Source organism: Chiloscyllium punctatum, chromosome 52 (assembly GCF_047496795.1).
Source record: "Chiloscyllium punctatum isolate Juve2018m chromosome 52, sChiPun1.3, whole genome shotgun sequence".
Lineage (NCBI taxonomy): Eukaryota > Metazoa > Chordata > Chondrichthyes > Orectolobiformes > Hemiscylliidae > Chiloscyllium > Chiloscyllium punctatum.
In genome coordinates, this window is record NC_092790.1 from 28,858,325 (window position 1) to 28,864,324 (window position 6,000).

Here is a 6,000-nt window from a genome sequence, read left to right on the forward strand (position 1 = left end):
ATGAGCTGAAAGAGAAAGTAATGGAGACTGATACAATTACAACATTTAAAATTGGCATCTGAATAGTAAGGGTGGGGGGCATGGTGGCACAGTGGATAGCACTGCTGCCTCACAGCGCCAGAGACCCGGGTTCAATTCCCGACTCAGGCGACTGACTGTGTGGAGTTTGCACATTCTCCCCGTGTCTGCGTGGGTTTCCTCCGGGTGCTCCGGTTTCCTCCCACAGTCCAAAGATGCGCATGCCAGGTGAATTGGCCATACTAAATTGCCCGTAGTGTTAGTTGAAGGGTTAAATGTACGGGAATGGGTGGGTTACGCTTCTGCATGCCGGTGTGGACTTGTTGGGCCAAAAGGCCTGTTTCCACACTGTAAGTAATCTAATCTAATCTGTAAGTAATCTAATCTAAAAGGGTATAGACGTATATGGGCCAAATGCTGGAAAAGGGAATGGATTTATTTAGACCGGGTAAGCCAGTACGAGTTGGGGACCGAAGGGTCTGTTTCTATGCTGTAAATCTCTATGACTTGAAAAGAGTGTATGTTATAAAAGAGCTGGCGCTGGAGGTTTTAAAACTCAAAGCTATGGCAAGTCCCAGAACCTGATTAAGTGTATCTCAGGACACTGTGGGATGCTAGGGAAAAAATTGTGGAGGCCCGAGTAAAGGTATGTGTACTACAGACAGCCATGTGTGATGGGCTGGCAGGCTGGAGGGTGGCATCATGGACAGTGAAGGAGGTTTTGTGAGATGACAAAGGGATCTTGATGAGGTGAATGAATGGGCTGAAAAAGTAGAAATGGAATTCAATCTGAATAAATACGAGGTAATGCATTTTGTAAAACAAACACGGGTAGAGCTTATACAATTAATGCTCAGGCCTTGATAAGTCTTTTAGAGCAGAGGGACCTCCGGGTTCAGGTACATAATCCTTGAAGGCTGCATCACAGGACGAATAAGACAGTGCTTTGCATGCCTGACTATTGCTCAGTCCATTGAGTGTAGGATTTGGGACGTCATGTTGAGTTTGCATAGACATTTGTGAGGCCTGTTCTGCAAGACTCTGTCCAGTTCTGGTCGCGCAGTTAACAGGGAGGATATTATTAAGCTGCAGGACATTCAGAAGTGATTTACCAGGATATTGCTGGGTATGGAAGGCTTGAGATCTGAAAAATGGCTGGATAGGCTGAGTCTTTTTTCACTGGTGCCTGGGGGTTGAGACATGATGCTATAAAGGTTTATGAAAAAAATGAGATATATGGATCAATTTAATGGTAGTTGCCTTTTCCTCAGGATGGGGGAGTCTCAAGATCAGGGGCCATATTTTTAAGGTTAGAGGGGAGAGGTGTTCAAAAAAAAGATATGGGGCAATTTGCTACACAGAAGGTGGTTTGAGTGTGGAATGAACTTCCTGAGAAAGGGGTTGATGTGCGTACAATTACAACGTTTAAAAGATATGTGGATAAACAGGTGAATAGGGCAGGGTTGGAGTGATATGGGCCAGCAACAGGCAGCTGGGAAGAGTTTAGTTTTAGATTATGGTGGGTATCAACTGAAGGGTCAGTTTCCATGCTGTATGGCTCTATGACAAGAATATGGTTTGATTCCATTATTGAAGAAAGCATCAGGGCTGGGCCCACTGATGTGCATCATCGACATAAACGATTTAGTTGAAAATATAGGAGTGATTGTGTGAAAGTTTGTTGATGATCAAATGAATGTTGTAGTGGGCAGTGAATACGGTTATCAAAGGGGATCTTGACCAACTGGGCCAGTGGACCAAGGAATGAAAGATGGAGTTTAATTCAGGGGTTGGATTTTGTTAAGACAAACCAGGGAGGAATAATACAGTTAATGGAAGGGCTCTGGCCAGGGTTGTCGGAGAGAGAGAGAGAGAGAGACAAGGGGGTGCGAGTTACATTATTCCTCGGAAGTGGCATACCAGGTGGACAGGGTGGGGAAAGCGACATTTGGCACATTTGCCGACATTGGCCAGCACTTTGTTACATATGTTGGAGATATTTGTAACTTTGTCCTAAATATTTCCCTTGGGCAGAGGAGGCCACGAGGTGACCCTAAGAATGGTGAATAACCAAGGGTCGGTGAGTCCAAAACTAGAGGGTATAACAGGAGGTGAGAGAGCAAGGATTTAAAGAGGGAGCTGAGGGGGAACATTATCCACAGAGGATGGTGCATAAACGGAACAGACTGCCTCAGGCACATGGGAGAAACAAAAACAATTACAGCATGGAAAAGACATTTGGGCAGGTACATGGAGAGGAGAAGGTTTGAAGAGATAAGGGCCAAATGCAGGCAAATGAGACTCATTGAGTATAAGAAACATGGGCAGCATTGAGGGGGTTTGACCACAGGTTCTGTTTCCGTGCTGCATCACTCTGTATCCAGCTAAAGAGGATTAGTGTACCAAAATAAGGCATGTTGTAGACACTGAAGCAAGTTACAGCGATAGTGATGGTAGTCTAGAATGCAGTATGTCTCAAGTCCTGTCTTGTTAGCGATGTTTGGAGCCCTCTCATTGCTCTCTGCTCTGTGCACTATGAGTGATCTTACCTCACTGCAGGATTTATTGAAGGCTCCCGATCTCCCTGCCCTTTGTCTCTCTGGCTGACCAACCATCTTCAATGAGGTGATGGATGAGACACACAGCAGTTGGGAAGTCTATTGAGTCAGCAACTTCCTGAGTACCTACAGGAGACAGAGAAATAGACAGAATGGGAAATTAGACTGATGCAGTGAGGGTTACACAAGGAGAATGGAAATGAACCCCACAGAGATCTGGAAAATCCCAAACTCCATCCCTGGCCTGTGCTGTTGCGTCTCTCTGGAGTGGAGAATTCTGTTAGCTCAGGATGTGGAGGAGCTGCAAGAGTGAGAGACGCTGACAGAGGCAGCAATTCGACCCACACAGTGAGGGATACCACATGGAGAGAGACTGAGTGATATCACCAGAGTGCTGGAAGACTTCAGGATCACACAATCATGTTGGAAGAATGGGTTTAGCTTCATGTGTCAGTGCTCAGGGATGAGCAACCAGTGAGCAGGTGAAGTGATGGCCTAGTAACATTATTGTTCGGGCATTTATCCAAAACCTCAGATGGGGACAGCGATTAACTAAAACTGTACATCAGTGAATAGGTTTGTGACAGGAAATTGTGGGAAAGAGTAAATTATGTTTTTTTTCAATGGACGAAGTCTTATCAATAAGGTAGATGGATTTGTGACACTGAGATAAAAGAGGTTTAGACAACAGAGAGACATGGTTATAGGGTGAACAAAAGGTGGACATAAATATTCAATGGATCACAACCTTGCGGAAACTCAGGCAAAATGGGTAACACTAACAATAATGGATAACAAAGGCATCACAGAGAAAGCATTTGGTCTCAGATCATGAAGTAGAATCAGTCTGAATGTAAATTCTGGCTACTACTTGCCAAGGACACAAGCAGCAGAACAGTTTTAGCCACTGAACAGCATTCCGCTGCTCATTACTGCATCACACAGGAACTCATTGGAATTTTTTTAACAAACACATTGCGATAATTTTGGGAAACATCAATATTCACAAAATGTAGTACAGTCACGCTGGCAAGAGTGATATTGGAAGAGGAGTTCAGAAAATTAGTTTTCAGTGTTTCTTTGAATAACAAATTGTGCAACTGGCTAGGGACATAACTACCTCAGAGCGACCATTGTGTGATGAATCTTAGTAAATGAGTAATGTCACCTGGAGAGATCCTCTGCAATATTGTGATAAAATGCAATTTAAGGAAATATAAAGTTTTAAAGTGAATCACAGAAAGGACAAGCTACAACTAGAAACAAAAATAAACAATAACATGAGTTTGAGAGGGGAACTGACCAAGGTAAACAGGCTAAACAGACTGAAATATGTGCCTGTCAATGAACAGTGGAAAACATTTGAAGGAACAGTGTAAAACACTCAACAAAAGGACATTCCATTGAAACAGACAAATCCTCAGCAAGAAATCCCCATCGGTCCCTCATTCAAGTAAAAAGGATCATATTAGATTATCGGGCTTAGAGGATCACCAAAAAGTACTTAAAATCCTGAAGTGAGGGAATGTTTTCGGAGTAAGTTTTAAAGGGATTGCAAAGGCTCTGCTCCCAGGATCATATTAGATTATCGGGCTTAGAGGATCACCAAAAAGTACTTAAAATCCTGAAGTGAGAGAATGTTTTCGGAGTAAGTTTTAAAGGGATTGCAAAGGCTCTGCTCCCAGGAGGAGGTCAGATGGAAGAGGAAATAATTGTCAAGGTTTTATGTCACTAAAGGAACCGGGAGAGCTAAAGGTGCTGGAGGTGGTGAGAGTGTTACAGAGAGGGGTCAGGGTCTGAACGGTATTACAAAGCCAGTACGGATTGTTGCAACTGGAGGTGTTTGCAGAGGTCGGGAGGGATATATATATTTTTATTTATTCATTCATGGGATGAGGATGTCGCTGATTGGACCAACATTCTTTACCCCACTGCTAATTACCCAGAGTATAGCACAGAGTCAGCCATATTGCTGTGGATCTGGTGTCACGTGCAGACCAGACCAGGTTAGAATGTCAGATGTTCTTCTCTAAAGGATGTAAATGAACCAGATGAGTTCTTCCTTCTGGTCAACAATGCTTTTATGGTGGCCTCACCAATGTCCTCTACAGCCACAACATGACATCCCAACTTCTACTCTCAATCCCAAACGCCTGCTTCACCAACCTATCTACCTGTGACACCACTTACAAAGAACTGTCTACCTGCATCCCTGGGTCTCTGACTGACAACACTACCCAGGGTCCGAACATTAACTGTACAGGCCCCACCCCGGTTTGTTTCACCAAAATGGAACACCTCACATTTATCTAATTAAACTCCATCTGCTATTCTTCAGCTCACGATCCCAGTGTACTATTCGTCCTGTTGTATCATAGATAACCTTCTTCACTGACCACTTTACCAACAATTTCAGTGCCACTCAAAAAAACTTACTTACCAGGAAACCAATATTCCCATCCAAACCATTTATCCAAATGACAAACAACAGTGGACCCACTTCACCGCTGGTCACATGTCTCCAGTCAGAAAAACAACATGTCTCCCATCACTCTCTGTCTCCTATCATCAAGCCTAATTTTGTATCCAGTTCACTAGCTCCTCCTGAATGCCATATCCTTTTACATTGATCTGAGCTTATTATCCAGTTTACCATACAGAACGTAGAACACAGAACAGGACAGCACAAGACCCTTCGGCCATGATGCCATGCCCATCTTTTATCCGACGGTGAGATCAAACTAACTTACATACCCTTCATTTTGCTGTCATCCATGTGCCTATCCAAGAGTCTGTTAAAATGTCCCATTACACCCACCCACCACTCTCTGTGTAAAGAACCTCCATCTGAAATCTCCCCTTACCAATCCTCCAATCACCTTACAATTATGCCCCCATGTACCATGTATGCCATGGGATAAAGAGGTCCCTCACTGTTCACTCTATCTTTGCCTCACACCTTCTTGTTCACCTCTAACAAATCACACCACACTCTTCTTCACTCCAATGAGAAAAGCCTTAGCTCCCTCAACCTTTCTTCATAAGACATGCTCTCCAGTCCAGGTAGCATCCTGGTAAATCTCCTCTTTACCCTCTCTAAAACTTCCACATCCTTCCTTTAATTAAGGGACCAAAACTGAACACAATATTCTAATTGGGATCTAAACAGGACTGTATAGAGCTGCAGCATAACCTCATGGCTTTAAAACTCAATCCCCCAGCTAACGAAAGCCAATACAACAGATTCTTTCTTAATAATACCATCAGCTTGGTGGCAAATTTGAGGGATCTCTGCTCATGGAATCCAAGATCCATCTCTTCCTCCACACTATTCAGTATTCTGCCTTTACCTGCACATCTTTGGCCTGTGGGTGGAAACCGGAGCCCCTGTCGGAAACCCATGCAGACACGGAGAGAAAGTGCT